Below are 17,011 nucleotides of genomic sequence, written 5' to 3'. Positions count from 1 at the left end.
TCGGTAGCACTCGTCCAGCCTCACTTCGCCTTTGCCCGACTGCTTCCCCATTTAGCTACTCTAGCCCAGCATTCAGCTGCCTTTTTATACTGAGGAGCTCCTTTTGATTTCCTCAAGTTTCACAGTCTTGAGGAGATAAAAAGGTGGTGGGCTAATGAGAAACAGCATGGATATGTCAACCCTGAGTAAGGGTGGAGACTGGAAAAGTCAATTACTGAAGGGGTACAGTCTTGATAACTTCTGCTCCCCATGGAGACCCTTCATTAGGAGTTGTGGCAACACCATTTAGGATGCAGACTGCCCAGGTAAAGTTGTAAGATCTGCCAATGGGAGTGCCCTGGCTGTAAAAATAAAGGAAGACAGAGATAGAAAGAGGAAGAGAGGAGAGGAGGAAATATGCATTAAACCATCACCTATTATGTGCCATATTTTGGGGCTGTTTGCCATTTAAGTCTCTGCAGGTTGTGTACTGCACAAAGGAACCACATTCCACATGTAGACACCAGAGATTTGATTTTTGTTTGTTTTTAATTTTTATGGGTACATAGCAGGTGCATATATTTATGAGATACATGAGATATTTTGATATCAACATACAACATGTAATAATCACATCAGGATAAATGGGGTATCCATCACCTATAGCATTTGTCATTTCTTTGTGTTACAAACATGCTGATTCGATTTTTAGTTATTTAAAAATGTACAATAAATTACCACTGACTGTAATCACCCTGTTGTGCTATCAAATATTAGATCTTATTCATCCTATCTAACTATATTTTTGTACCCATTAACAATCACCACTCCCCGCCGCCCCACTATTTTCCCCAGCCTCTGGTAACCATGATTCTACTCTTCTCCATGAGTTCAATTGTCTTCATTTTTAGCTTCCACAAATGAGTGAGAATATGTAAAGTTTGTCTTTCTGTGCCTGACTTATTTCACTTAATATAAATCCATATTTTCATCTATGTTGTTGCAAATGGCAGGATCTCATTCTTTTTTATGGCTGAATTGGCTCCATTATGTATACGTACCACATTTTTTGTATCCATTCGTCTGTTGATGGACACTTAGGTTACTTCTTGATTTGTACATATATTTTGACAGTTTTCTGGCAGATGGCAGTTAAACGTCTTGTTCCAATTTTCAGTATATTAGGACAATTTTCTAATAAGCAGAAGTAAAATCACCTGAAGAAAGAGTGGATTTTTGGCCAGGCGCAGTGGCTCATGCCCGTAATCCCAGCACTTTGGGAGACCGAGGTGGGCAGATCACGAGGTCAGGAGATCAAGACCATCCTGGCTCACACGGTGAAACCCCGTCTCTACTAAAAAAATACAAAAAATTAGCCAGGCGTGGTGGCGAGCGCCTGTGGTCCCAGCTACTCGGGAGGCTGAGGCAGGAGAATGGCATGAACCCGGGAGGCGGAGCTTGCAGTGAGCCGAGATCACGCCACTGCACTCTAGCCTGGGCAACGGAGTGAGACTCTGCCTAAAAAAAAAAAAAAAAAAAAGAGTTTATTTCTGTAATTCACATAAAGTTGCCATATACACCAGTAGTGGCCGTAATAGTCACAATGCCAGATGCTTTCTTTTATGTTATCTCATTGAATCAACATAAAACCTTACAAAATCATAAGATGAAGAAAACGAAGCTCAGGGAAGTTCACTAACTGATTAAGAGTCAACCACACACTGGCAAGAAGCTAAGCTGAAATTTGCTTCCAGATCAGTGTGTACCAAAATCCAGGTTTCTCACTCCACCACATTGCTTCTCACTGCAAATCCCGATCAAAAAGAGACACCACTAACATCAATTGTGCTTTGACTTTGCCTCAGACACTCTTCCAGGTGCTTTCACATACAACAGTGAGCTAGGTCTTACTAACTCTGTCAGAGAGCAGGAAATGGGCCTGAAAGGTTTACCCAAGGCCACACAGCTTAAGTTGTCCATTTACTGCCCCTTTCCTACTTTCTCCTTCTCCTCACACCACACTCCATCATTGAACATTCCCACGTCTTATATCCACTTATCCTAGGCAATCCATAAACAAAAAACAACCTTTCTCCCATTTACTGTATAACTTATATCCCTTTAGCACAATCAACATCATCTAAAATCATTTACAAAGTAAATAAGATAGCAATTGTCTGATGATGCATTCGCTCCCAAAAAACAAATAAATGAAGATCAAGTTAGAGGTGAGCAACAACTTCATTTCAAGGAACAAATTTCTAGCTCTTCTTGATATATATAGTTTTTATTGGGTTGATTTATGAATTTCACCCTAAAGATGAATTTGACCCTCTATAAAGAACATACAAATTAATATTCAGCCAAGATATGAATCTTTTTTCATTTTCATTTTAGTGGAAATCAATTTGTTAAACTATTGTTGAGTGCAATTTGTTAATTTTTCACTCCCACTTTTCTGCCTAAGTTGAGGTATTTGGAAATATCTATATAAACACTTTCTGTCAATACTACCAAGATTTATATTGCCAAGTTACTGTAACTGTTGGCTCTGAGAGCACTATGAATTATGCCTTGTGATGTTAGATTCTATTGAACTTATGTAATAGAGAAGTGATCCATTTTTTTAAAAAGCTCACAATGATTTTTGTCTCCAGCAGGCAGTGTGTAGCAATGGCTTCTAGGTTGAAGACATACAACTAAAAAACTGGATGTGACCCTCTTAATAGGTACCTAGTCTGGTGTGCTGACATTTCCATGTATTCTTTTTTTTTTTTCCTGAAATGGAGTCTCTCTCTGTTGCCCAGGCTGGAGGGCAGTGGTACGATCTTCGCTCACTGCAAGCTCCGCCTCCCGGGTTCACGCCATTCTCCTGCCTCAGCCTCCTGAGTAGCTGGGACTACAGGTGCCCGCCACCATGCCTGGCTAATTTTTTGTATTTTTAGTAGAGATGGGGTTTTGCCATGTTAGCCAGGATGGTCTCGATCTCCTGACCTCGTGATCTGCCTGCCTTGGCCTCCCAAAGTGCTGGGATTACAGGCTTGAGCCACCGCACCTAGCCTCCACGTAGTCTTTAACCCATTTCCTATGGTGGTCACTAAGCAGCTCGCTGCACCAACAACCCCACTTAGAGCCTAAGAATTGGGATTTATTCAGAAGTCTCTCTCTCTCTCTCTCTTTCTCTCTCATAGTTGGCTAGGGCTGCTGTAACAAAGTATCGCAAATGGAGTGGCTTAAACATCAGAAATGTGTTGTCTCACAGTTCTGGAGACTAAAAGAAAATCAAGACATCAGCAAGGCCAAGTTCCCTCTGAAGGTGCCAGGGAAGGGTGTCTTCCAGGCCTCTCTCCTGGCTCCCGGTGGTTGCTGGCAATCTTTGGCGTTCCTTGGCTTCTAGACACATCACTCTGAGTTCTGCCTTCATGTTCATATGGCCTTCTCTCTGTTTGCATGTCTGTGTCCAAATTTTTCTTTTTTATAAGAACAGCAGTCGCGTTGAATTAGAGGCCTACCCTATTCCAGTTTCACCTCATCTCAACTAATTACATCTGCAAAGACTTTATTTCCAAATAAGGTCACATTCTGAGGTACTGGGGGTTAAGACTTCAACAAATGAATTTTGGGTGACACCATTCAACCCATGCACTTTCATAATCTTCAACATAAACATACTCTACCGTCTCCTTTCTTATAAATGCAGTCGTGCGTCACTTGATGGGAATATGTTCTGAGAAATGCATCATTAGGTGATTTAATCGTACTTACACAAACCTAAATGTAGAGTCCGCTACACACCTAGGCTATATAATACAGCCTACGGTATCTAAGCTGCAAACGTGTACCGCAGGTGACTGTACTGAATACTGCAGACAACTGTAACAAATCGTAAGTATTTGTGTATTTAAATATTATATTAGTCTGTTCTCCCATTGTTATAAAGCAATTACCAAAACTGGGTAATTTATAAAGAAAAGAGGTTTAATTGGCTCATGGTTCTGGAGGCTGTCCAGGAAGCATAATGGCTTCTGCTACTGGGGTGGCCTCAGGAAACTTACAATCATGGCAGAGGGTGAAGGGGAAGCAGGCACGTCTCACAAGGCTGCAGCCATGAGAGAGATGAAATAGAGAGATGTGGAAGGTGCTCACACTTTTAAATAACCAGATCTCACAATAACTCACTATCACGAGAACAGCAGCAAGGGGATGGGCTGAAACCATTCATGAAGGACCACCGCCATGAGCCAGTCACCTCCCACCAGGCCCCACCTCCAACACTGGGGATTACAATTCAACATGAGATTTGATGGGGACACAGAAAACCATATCAAACATAAAAAGGTACAGCAAAAATACAGTATTATAATCTTATGGGACCAATGTTGTATATGTGGTTTGTCACTGACTGAGATGTCGTCATGCAGTACATGACTATAAAGCTAAAGAATAGTAACATTTACTATAACCTTGATACTTTCTTCCCTTTCACATCCAGCTTCTGAAAAGAGCGTCTTTTCTCTTTATTTCTCTGTCCATTTATTCCTAAACACACTTTAATCTGGTTTGGCACCAAATGTTCTCAGTAAGTTCACCAACAGCTGCCTAACTTTTAAATCATCTTACTTTTTAATCTTGATCTTGATAAACCTCCGTATTGCCTTTGAAACCGCAAATCACATCCTTCTTCAGAAACTGCATCCTTTCTTGGTGTCAGCATCACTATCTTGAGGTTTTCCTCTTCTCTGCTGCCAGGTCTCCTCGGCCACATCTTCTGAAAGTGTTCCAGGAATCCTGGGTCCTGCCACCTCCCTTCACTCATCCATGCTCATGGCGTCAGGCACTTCCTGCCCGTGGATGTTCTAAGTCCACCAATCGAACATACACCTCTCCTCTGAGTCTAGAACATCCCTAGGGCTTTATTTCCCACCTCCTCCATGTGCTCAAGTCACCTACAATTCGAGGTATCTAAATAGAAATTTTCCTCCATGACCTACACATTGGAGAATGGTCCCACCACTGACCCAGATGCCCTTGTCAGAAACCTGGGAGTCACCTTGCCTCTTGTTAAGCCCTCTTACCCCCAAACAGACAGTCACAGAGATTTCTAACATGCCTTCCCATAAAAGGCCTTGGAAATGTGATGCACAAATGAGAGCAGGGTTTGACGACGGCTCCCTAGTAACCTGAAATTTGATTGTTCTCACAAGGACGAACAATAAACAACAGCTGCTCAAGGCCACTGACGGAGTAGATGGCATTGTTCCATCCTGCCTTCTAGAATCCTATCCCCCCACTGTGGTATCTCCTCAATCCCTGGCCTGTCCCTGAGCCTCCCACCTGGGCCCACAGACAACTACTCCACGTGGCCTGGTTAGTATAGCGCCTAGGCCATGCTCCCCTTAGGAGTCCACAAAAAGGTTTTAAATTAATTTGTTTTAAAATCAGAAGAAAAAATAAATATAACTCAGCCTGGATTATATTGATCTATACGCCAACACGGTTGTAAGATGTAACTTTTGATTTTTTGTTGTTTGTTTGGAGGAGGCGGCCCACAAAAGCAAAAGTGCTCAGAGGATAAAGCAGCCTGCCTAGATCTGTCCCTCCCTCATTACGTTGCCAAGGGCCCTTCCCTTAGCTACATAGGAAAAGATACACGAACTCACTCACACTGCAGCACCAAAGGCTGACCATTTAATTAGGCAGCCAACCAAAGATGATTTGCTTTAAATTTGTCTAAAGTTGGCAGGGTGTGGTGGCTCACGCCTGTAATCCCAGCACTTTGGGAGGCCGAGGCGGGCGGATCACGAGGTCAGGAAATCGAGACCATCCTGGCTAACACGGTGAAACCCCGTCTCTACTAAAAATAAAAAAAATTAGCTGGGCGTGGTGGCGGGTGCCTGTAGTCCCAGCTACTAGGGAGGCTGAGGCAGGAGAATGGCGTGAACCCAGGAGGCGGAGTGTGCAGTGAGCTGAGATTGCGCCACTGCACTCCAGCCTGGGCTGGAGCGAGACTCCGTCTCAAGCAAAACAAAACAAAACAAAACAATTCGACGTATTTTCTTTCTGTATCTGTATGTATTTGTTGATACACGTATATATGTTCTTTTTGAACACTTTATTGAGGTATAATTGATATATATTTTCTCTTAATCAAAATTGAGATCATCTTTGTTTACTTATAATTTTATCGTAAGCAATTTCCTATAGCATTAAATATTTGTGATTGTTAGTGCCATAACTAATATTATCGTACAAAAGTTTTTGTCTGTATTTCCAGTGATTTCCTTAGAGTAAATACTTTAAGTGAAACAACTGACTCCAAAGCTATAAACATTTTCAGTTTCTGATGCCCATTGCTAAATTTTTTTTACCAGAAAAATACAACCCTCTCATGCCAATTTCCCTATACCCTGCTCAGGACTTTTGGGGTGCTTTGCAATCTCTGAAAGTCTAATATCAAAAAAAGGCATTTCTTTGTTTCACTATGTATGTATTTGATTAATTGTGACATTAAAGGTGTTTTTTTAAAAAAAATTACTAAACAGTTATGTTTCTTCAGTGAACTATCTATTCATGAGCTTCACTTGTGATCTTGGGGTGATGACCTTTTCTATTTGTAAGTCCTTTCTATTTAATAGAGTTATTAACTCTTTATATATGACTGCACATTTTGGTCCAAGTTTATAAACCTTTCAATTGGGTATTATATCTTTAATCATACAGAAGTTCTTAGTTAAAATTTAATAAAATCAGCCAACCCTTCTTATTGCTGCTTTAGAATTATGCTTTGAAAACCCCTATGTCATCCTAAGACTATTATTTTTGTTCTAGTATTTTATGGAATTTTGTTTTTATGTTAAAATCTTAATCTACATAGAATTTATTTTGACGTAGGCAGTGAGGGGATACTTTGGTATTCTTCTTTTCTAAGTAATTAGAAAATTATACAAAAATTAGTTTTTGAATAATCCATCCAGTCTCTCCTAAATTGATTATGTTTCCCCTTTTTAATGAGAAGCAAGTCTGTTGTTTGACCTTCTAGTCTGATTCATCATCTGCTGCCTAATTGTTGGCCAAGCACTGTTTGAATATTTGTAACCTTACAATATGTTTTAAAATCTGCTGAGCTAAGACTACACTTTTAATCCTACTTTTCTGAAATGTTGTTTGTTACCCTATTGCCTTTAGTTTTTTCAGAGTAAGGGAGAGCAACACACAGAGATAGAAAGAGCGAGAAGGCAAAGAGAAGACACTGAAGACAAACTTGGCCATTTAAGGTCCTCCTTAGCCTCATTTTCTCCAGCTGAAGATCTTTAGATTCCATTATCATTTATGGAATGCACTGTAAGTGACCTAAGCACATTCACATAAATTATGTCAGTTTCTTCCCATTTAGTGTCAACATCCAACTTTTAATCAATTACAATTTTTTTACACTTTAATATCCAAAGAATATAGACAAAGCTTTTATGTGTTCAGAACTATGAAATAAATTTTATTAGTGATCATCCTAAGGATTAATATTCCTAGACTTCTCCATTCCTTGAGAAGAAAAAAGACTTTAATACATATCTTATAATCAGGGATTCACATCCAGAAACACACTTTGTTGACAAGCACCACTTATTTTATGGATTTCAAAGTTTTGAAGTTTTATTATGTAATTAAAAATATATATATTTCAAGCAGTAAATCCATTCCCAAAAGAACACAGAAATGCAAATAAATTAAAGTTCTGTAATTCACAGCATTAGGAACAGTTTCTGTGGGGTGGCCAGACGATGGGCTCAAGTATAAATTAGATGTGTTTTCACAGAAGGGGTAAAGGATGTGAAATTTCTCTTTGTTACCTAGATGTAGACCTCTGCCTAGATCATTCTAGATAAACCACCTTCCCCACCCTGGATGATGGTTTCCCTTCCCCACAGCAGCCAAAGAGCAGGCTTTGAAACCAAAAGATCCATCTGCTAAGCTCAGCTCTTCCACTTTGCTTTACGACGCTGAGTCAACTGCTTCACTATCTGTGATTCAGTTTCCTTATCTATGAAATCGGTAAAATAATGCCAGGTTTTGGAGTTGTTGTGGGGATTAAAAGAGTAAATGCATGCAAAATGCTCAACATAAGAGCATTCACATACTTTCACATACTTTTACTGAAGTTTTGAGGTTTGTTGTTGTTGTTGTTGTTGTTTTAGCTACACCTGCTGGAATGGGACGAGGTTTTGAGTTTTAAAGGAATAATGATTTTTAAATAAATCCTATTTTTAAAAATCATTTTAAGATAATTTTAAAATAAATCATATTTAAAATCAAAGCCTGCCGGGCGCGGTGGCTCACGCCTGTAATCTCAGCACTTTGGGAGGCCAAGGCGGGCGGATCACAAGGTCAGGAGATTGAGACCATCCTGGCTAACACAGTGAAACCCCGTCTCTACTAAAAAATACAAAAAATTAGCTGGGCGTCGTGGCGGGAGCCTGTAGTTCCAGCTACTCAGGAGACTGAGGCAGGAGAATGGCGTGAACCCGGGGGGCGGAGGCTGCAGTGAGCCGAGATCGCGCCACTGCACTCCAGCCTGGGCGACAGAGCGAGACTCCGTCTCAAAAATAAAAATAAAAAAAAAAGAAAAGAAAAGCCCTAGCACATTGTCGTCATTGAATAAATGTCAGGCAACAACTTAATAAGGTAATGCCTCTGTTGGGTAAAGAATTTTAAGATTCATGAAAACTTCTAACAATATCAATTCTTAAAAATTCAAACATTTTATATATATATACACATATACATACATATACATAGACATATATACACACATATGTATATATATATATTTCCCATTCACCAATGTAATGCAAAGGGAAAGAAGCAAAAATAAGTTTCATTTAAAATGGTAAATAAATTTACAATGTATGCTTTTCAACCTCAGTTTTGCATTGTACAGGCAATGAATGCTGCCTTGACTATGACAACGTGTTCCTAAAGATGGGTGTGAATAATACACCACTTTGAACAGACTTCTGTTTCCATCCCACTAAAAAGTACTATAAATTCCCAAATGATCTTCATCTTTAATCTTGCCCTTTTTCCTTTCTAGTTAACACAAAAGAAGAATTCAACTAGCTTAAACACAGATGGTCCGGCTGAGATTAAGATTTACCACCTCTTGCCCTATTGTGGTTTCCATCTTTGTCTCAATGGAGTAAAATTTATGAAATAATTATTTGCTATCACTTTAATTTTTCCACTTCCCACTGGTTTTTATAAATATAACAGGCAATATAAAAGTCATTTTCCAAAGTTTTTAAAGTTGTGGAAATCTTTCTTTAAAAAAAAAAAAAAAAATCAGCCGAGCGTGGTAGCTCAAGCCTGTAATCCCAGCACTTTGGGAGGCTGAGGCGGGCGGATCATGAGGTCAGGAGATCAAGACCATCCTAGCTAACATGGTGAAATCCCCCTCTCTACTAAAAATACAAAAAATTAGCCAGGTATGGTGGCGGGCTCCTGTAGTCCCAGCTACTCGAGAGGCTGAGGCAGGAGAATCGCTTGAACCCAGGAGGCGAAGGTTGCAGTGAGCCGAGATCGCGCCACTGCACTCCAGCCTGGGTGACAGAGCGAGACTCCGTCTAAAAAAGAACAACAATCTATCCAGAAGCCCAATATGCAAAATAGATCAAGGTGAAGCTGCCCAGATTGAAAGGAGATGGGAAACCTAGAAGCCTTCTAGTAGCAACCAACCCCAGCCCACCAGCTAAGGTCTCTGCCACCACCGAGATCTCTGAAATAAAACGATCAAATCATGTCACACCTGGCTCAAGACGCTCCAATGGTTTCCCATCACACAGAGATTAAAATCCAAAATCCATGCCTTGCCCAACGTGTTCTGGACTCCTACTACCGCTCAATCTTTGATGTCCCAAAGATATTCCTTCCCACCCACTGCCATCCCATTCCTGCCACCACCCTGACATCTCACACTGAGGCAGGAGATAGGGTCTGGAGTCAGGGAACCTAAGGCCATTTCATCCTGACTTTCTAGAACTAAATCAAAAGGAATCCCCCACCCCCACCAACTTTCCACACCTAAGTAACAAAAGGACCAGAGACCACTCCCTTTGCAAACCTCCAGCTTTTCTGCATGACACAAGGAAAATTGAAAGTACCTCTGACTGGTTGCATAGGAGTGTAACTTTGTAACTTCACTTCAGCCTCTGATTGGTGGCGGACAGCACCAATCAGACTGATTGCAGGCCAAGTCTTCATTTGCATACGAGTGCAACTTTGTAACTTCACTTTAGCGTCTGATTAGATGCTTTCAGCAACCAATCAGATGTTTGCATAGGGGTGTAACCTTTGTAACTTCACTTCAACCTCTGATTGCGAGCAGCAACCAATCAGACTGATTGCAAGCCATCACTTCATTTACAGGTGGTGAACACCAAGTGACCAATGGGAAACCTTTAGGGGGGTATCTGGACCCCAGAAGATTCTGTATCAGGGCCCTTGAGCTGCTGCTCGGCCGGCTCCCACACTATGGAGTGTACTTTAATTTTCAATAAATCTCTGCTTTCATTGCTCCATTCCTTTCTTGCTTTGCTATGCGTTTTGTTCAATTCTTTGTTCGAAATGCCAAGAGCCTGAACAACTTGCAGCCAAGACTCTCTACAAGTAACAATACCGCTGCTGCTACTGCCCTAATCATTCCTTGAACAAGACAAACATTCTTGTTCCTCAGTCCCTTTGCATTTGCTGTTCACTCTATCTAAAGGCTCTTCCACCACAAAACCCATGGTTCCTTCCCTTATTTCTTTTACATCTCTAAGAAAATGTTATTTCCTCAGAAAAGTTATCCTGGCTGGCTGCACTGTACAAAGTAGTACACTCCCATCCCCATTACTCCACCCCTTACCAATTTTTCTTTTTGGCACTGTTATTGAAACATTTCTCTATTTACACATACATACTTGTTCATGGCCTATTTCTCCCAGTTCCATGTGAACTCCCTAGGATAGAAAATGTTTGTTCACTACCTACTCAAATACAATACCTGACACATAGTACTGCTCAATAAATAGTGCAGGTTGAATAAATGAAGGAGATAGCTATGCAAGGTTCTCGAGGCAGTTCTAAATCTCTACAGTGAAAACTGTGGTATGTGTGTAAGTGAATGCAGGTACACCTCGTCTCATTGTGATTTGCTTTATTGTACTTTGAAGATATTGCATTTGTTATGAATTGAAGATTTGTGGCAACCCTGCATTAGGCAAGTCTATTAGTCCCATTTTTCCAACGGTATGTGCTCATTTCATGACTCTGGGTCACATTTTGGTATTCCTGCAGTATTTTAAGTGTTTTCATTATTATTATATCTATTATAGTGATCTGTGATCAGGGATCTTTGATATTAATATTGTCATTGTTTTGAGGTGCCACAAACCATGCCCATATAAGATGACAAACTTAATTGATAAATGTTGTGTTCTGACTGCTCCACTGACTGGCCCATCTCTCTCCCTCTCCTTGGACCTCCCTACTCCCTGAGACACAGTATTTGAAATTAGGCCAATTAATAACCATTCAACGGCCTCTAAGTGCTAAAGTGAAAGGAAGAATCTCATATCTCTCACTTTAAAACAAAAGCTAGAAATGATTAGCTTAATGAGGAAAATATGCCAAAAGCCAAGACAGGCTGAAAGCTAGGCCTCTTGCACCAGTTAGACAAGTTGTGAATGCAAAGAAAAAGTTCTTAAAGGAAATTAAAAGTGCTACTCTAGAGAACACATGATGATAGGAAAGCAAAACAGTCTTATTGCTGCTATGGAGAAAGTTTGAGTGGCCTAGATAGAAGTTCAGACAAGCCACAACGTTCTCTAAAGCCAAAGCCTAATCCAGGGCAAGGCCCTAACCCTCTTCAATTCCATGAAAGATGAGAGAGGTGAGGAAGCTGCAGAAGAAAAGTATGAAGCTACCAGAGTTTGGTTTATGAGGTTTAAGAAAAGAAACCATCTCTATAACATAAAAGTATAAGGTGAGGCATTAAGTCCTGATGAAAAAGTTACAGCAAGTTATCCAGAAGATCTAGCGAAGGTCATTGATGAAGGTGGCTACACTAAACAATGCGTTTTTCAATGTAGATGAAACAGCCTTCTATCAGAAGAAGACACCATCTAGGACTTTCCTAGCTAGAGAGGAGAAGTCAATGACTTCAAAGCTTCAAAGGACAGGCTGACTCTCTGTTAGGGGTGACTTTAAGTTGAAGACAGTGCTCAGTTACTATTGCAAAAATCTTAGGGCCCTTAAGAATTATGTTAAATCTACTGTGTCTGTGCTCCATAAGTGGAACCACAAAGCCTGGATGACAGCACCTCTACTGATAGCTTGGTTTACTAAATATTTTAAGCCCACTGTTGAGACCTACTTCTCAGAAAAAAAAGACTCCTTTCAAAATATTACTGCTCATTGACAATGCACCTAGTCCCCCAAGAGTTCTGATGGAGATGTACAAGGAGATTAATGTTTTCATGCCTGCTAAAACAATACCCATTATATAAGCCACGGATCAAGAGGTAATTTTGACTTTTGAGTCTTATTATTTAAGAAACACATTTTGTAAGGCTGTAGCTGCCATAGATAGTGATTCCTCTGATGGATCTTGGCAAACTAAATTGGAAACCTTCTGGAAAGGATTCACCATTCTAGATGCCATTAAGAACATTTGTGATTAATGAAAGGAGGTAAAAATATCAACATTAAGAGAAATTTGGAAGAAATTAATTCCAATCCTCAAGGATGACTTTGAGGGGTTCAAGTCTTCAGTGGAGGAAGTAGCTGCAAATGTGTAAATAGCAAGATAACTAGATTTGGAAGACAAGTCTGAAGATGGGACAGAACTGCCGTAATCTCATGATAAAATTGTAAAGCATGAAGACTTGCTTCTTATGGAGTAGCAAAGAAAGTTTTTTTTTTTTTTTTTTTTTTTTAGAGACAGGGTCTCGCTATGTCGCTCAGGCTAATCTCAAACTCCTGGGTTCAAGCAGTTCTCCCACCTCAGCCTGCCAAGTAGCTGGGACTACAGGTATGTGCCACCATACTCAGCTTGAAAATGGTTTCTTGAGATGGAATCTACTCCTGGTGAAGATACTGTGAACACTGTTGAAATGACAACACAGAATTTAGAATATTATATAAACTTAGTTGATAAAGCAGTGGCAGGGTTTAAGGGGATTGATTCCAAATTTGAAAGAAGTTCTACTGTGGGTAAAATGCTATCAAAGAGCATCTCATCCTACAGAGAATCTTTCAGGAAAGGAAGAGTCAATTGATGCAGCAAATTTCATTGTCTTACTATAAGATATTACCACAGCCACCCCAACCTTTAGCAACCACCACCCTGATCATTCAGCAGCCATCAACATTGAGGCAAGATCCTCCATCAGCAAAAAGATTATGACTTACTAAAGACTCAGATGATTGTTAGTATTTTTTAGCAATCAGGTAAAAATTTTTTGAGATGGGGTCTCACTGTGTTGTCCAGGCTGTTCTCAAACTCCTGGGCTCCAGGGATCCTCCTGGTTCAGCTTCCTGAGTAGTTGGGACTACAGACACGTGCCACTGCACCTGGCAGTATTTTTTTTTTTTTTTTTTTTTTTTTGAGACAGAGTCTCACTCTGTTACCCAGGCTGGAGTGCAGTGGCACAATCAGGGCTCACTGCAGCCTTGACCTTCCCAGGTTCAAGTGATTCTCCTGCCTCAGCCTCCCAAGTAGCTGAAAACACAGGTGCATGCCACTATGCCCAGCTAATTTTTGTATTTTTGTAGAGATGGGATTTTACCATGTTGCCCAGGCTGGTCTCAAACTCTTAGGCTCTTGCAATCCACCCACCCAAAGACTCACCCAGGTCTCCCAAAGTACTGGGATTACAGGTGTGAGCCACTGTGTCTGGCCCATATTTTTTAAATTAAGAATGTACATTGCTTTTTTTAGACATAAGGCTGTTGTACACTTAATAGACTATAGTGTTAACATAACTTTTACATGCACTAGGAAACCAAAAAATTCACGTGATTCACTTTATTGCAACATTTGCTTCATTGCAGTGGTCTGGAACTGAACCCACAATATGAGGTATGCCTGTACCATTCCATAGACAATTATGGGAACGGTGTCAAAACCGACATAAAAAAGGGTGACTGAAGGTTTCAGATAATACCCAAAAGTACAAGTTGTTTGAACACACAAATTTTGTGTCTTAGGCCTAGATTCAGGAGAAGCACAGGTGAGTTTGTGAATGGATTATGAAATTGGTCTCATAAATGCAGATTATTTGTAATCACAAGCTTCACAGGGCCTCAAAAAGGACATAAGAATGACAGATTCGTAGGCTACTGCTAGGTGTGTCTTCCTGGTATCCTCCAAGTCTGTGGTCCATGAGGTATGAAAAATCCACCAGGTCCAAAGATCCCCACACAAAGAGGGTCCCTAGCTTCTTGCTTCTACCCCATTCCCTGCCAGATAGGTCATGTGATGCTATGGTCTACATGTTTGTAACCTCCCAAAATTTATATGTTGAAATCCTAAACCCCAAGGTGATGGCATTAGGAGGTGGGGTCTTGGGGAGGTGATTGGATTATAAGGACAAAGCTCTTATGAATGAGATTAGTGTCATTATAGAAGGAGACCCCAGAGAGCTAGCTAGCCCCTTCCACTATATGAGGACACGGTGAAAAGGCACCATCTATGAACCAGAAAGTGGGCCCTCATCAGACACCGAATTTGCCAGTGCCTTGATCTTGGACTTCCTAGCCTCTAGAGCTATGAGAAATAAATGTTGATTGTTTATAAGCCACCTAGTTTATGGCATTTTCTTATAGCAGCCCAAATAAACTACATGTTAGCTCCCAGAAACAGTTTATAGCATGTATAGAACATTAATTATGGTCACCATCAATCTGCATCCCCCAGGCCTGACATACAGAGTCTCCATCCTGAAATTCTTGCCGCATCATTCTTATGCAATATCTTTTTTCTTTCCCCTGTGTCTCAGGATCCACGGATCAAGCTTATATACACATTTAGGGGCTATCCATTGACTGATCCAGCCCACCAATGCATGAAGCTGAGGACTACTTTGAAAACACAGAGAGAGACCAGAAAATGCCATGGCTTAAGCAAAAAACTGCTTCTGGAAATGATTTAAATAAACAAAATTAGATACACAAAAATGGCTCAGCAAAGGAGTCCTGGTGGGCATATTAACATTCACTTAATACAGGTCTTACCAGAGCAGGAATCAGGTCCAAAGAAATGTGGCCAGAGTCACTGGGAATAAGATGGGTTATTTTGGACATGACTACAACTCATGTTTAAATTGAAGTTAACATGCTGGAGTTTACCATTTTGCAATTGATAAATCAAGGTTTTGGGGTTTTTTGGGGACGGAGTCTTGGTGTGTCACCCAGGCTGGAGTGCACCATCATGAATACTTGTAGAGACCAGCTTTGTTAGAGGGGGAAAAAAAAAAAAGAAACAGGGCCGGGAGCAGTGGCTCACGCCTGTAATCCCAGCACTTTGGGAGGCCGAGGCGGGCGGATCACGAGGTCAGGAGATCGAGACCATCCTGGTTAACACGATGAAACTCCGTCTCTACTAAAAATACAAAAAATTAGCTAGGCGTGGTGGTGGGCGCCTGTAGTCCCAGCTACTCAGAAGAATGGCGTGAACCTGGGAGGCAGAGCATGCAGAGAGCCAAGATCGCACCACTGCACTCCAGCCTGGGCGACAGAGCGAGATTCCGACTCACAAAAAAAAAAAAAAAAAGAAAAGAAAAGAAAAAAAAAAACAGAAACAGAAAAAAACAGGGATCCTTGCAGCAAGATGTGGATCATTTTCTCAAGATTCCCATTCCCAAACTTCCTGCCGGGGATAATTCAGATCCTTGCAGCAGTAACCCATGGAATCCTGGGCTAGAGTACTAATCAAAACTTGACCTTGAGATTTTTGAAACCTTGGTAGAAATGGGAGAAGTCAACTGTCATTCCAAAGCTTCAGACAGATGATAAACCACCAAAAAGAAAACAAGCAGTGCTGCTCCTCAATGCCCAGAGGACCAAATGCAGCAATGCACTTGGCACTGGGACTTTTGTCCTTCTCTTAGAGCGATGTGTGGAGAACTGGCAGCCTTGGGAGCAACAGGAGATGGCACCCTTAGCCTATACGCTATGGCATGCTCCCAGTAGACAGCCACCACCACTGATAATGATGAGAGCCTTCAGGTGGTGTTTTTGGCACTGGGTACCAACTAAGCAGGAGAAAAAGAGCATGGCGGACCCCAAATGGTGTCCATAGGTGACATTCAAGTTGTGGGGCCCTTTGAGGACTCCAAGAAATCTTTGTTAGGTGAGGTATTTTCAGGGCAAGAGATGCTGCAGGGTCTGAGGATAAAAGAGGATATCTGCATTTCTAATGTTCTGACTTCATTTGTATTTGTAAGGTGGTGTGCTTTGTAACCTTTGGATAAGAGCATTACACGTTAGGCACAAGGAGAAAGAAAAGAGAAAGAGGTTCAGAACATTGTGAGTATGGAGTAAGGGGATCCTGGCATTAAAAAAAAAGCCTCCTTGGAAACCAAGATAGGGGCTGCAATGTTACAAAGGAGCAGGAACTGATAGGTGAATGCCAAGGCAGCAAGTATACAGCATGACAATGACGCCCGGAATGTTACAGGCTTGGAAGTTTTCCTAATCCTTGTTTAATCTCCTGGGAGTTTTTTTTTTTCTTTCATAGAAATGCATCTTTAATTCCATAATGAAAATCAAGAGACAAATAGATTTTATGTTATGGCCAACTTATGAGATATCTATTGCATTAATGAGTGGGCATCTGTACTTAAAAAGAGAAGGAGTTCTAGATGATGATTATTTAGCCTCTGAGGAAATTGCCTTCAATTTATTTATTTGACAAATATTTATCGAGCCTGGCACTCTTGTCTGCAATGGAGATACTGCAGTGAGCAAAAGTCTCTGCCTCCACAGAGTCTACATT

At 40.9% G+C, this 17,011-nt stretch overlaps 1 long non-coding RNA gene across 2 annotated transcripts; it reads left to right on the top strand.

The window, feature by feature from the left end:
- Positions 1–2,606: 2,606 nt before the first annotated feature.
- On the top strand, positions 2,607–15,187 carry LOC129058958 (uncharacterized). 2 transcript variants are annotated; one of them, XR_008524465.2, is made up of 3 exons: positions 2,607–2,708; positions 7,165–7,320; positions 15,015–15,187. It is a non-coding gene; the product is annotated as an uncharacterized LOC129058958 (long non-coding RNA). The 2 variants fall into 2 exon arrangements; XR_008524463.2 differs by lacking the exon at positions 2,607–2,708 and adding an exon at positions 5,211–5,346.
- Positions 15,188–17,011: the final 1,824 nt, after the last annotated feature.

This window comes from Pongo abelii, chromosome 3, assembly GCF_028885655.2.
Source record: "Pongo abelii isolate AG06213 chromosome 3, NHGRI_mPonAbe1-v2.0_pri, whole genome shotgun sequence".
Lineage (NCBI taxonomy): Eukaryota > Metazoa > Chordata > Mammalia > Primates > Hominidae > Pongo > Pongo abelii.
Note: the sequence above shows the minus strand (reverse complement) of the source record. Positions and strands in the feature narration are given on the sequence as shown.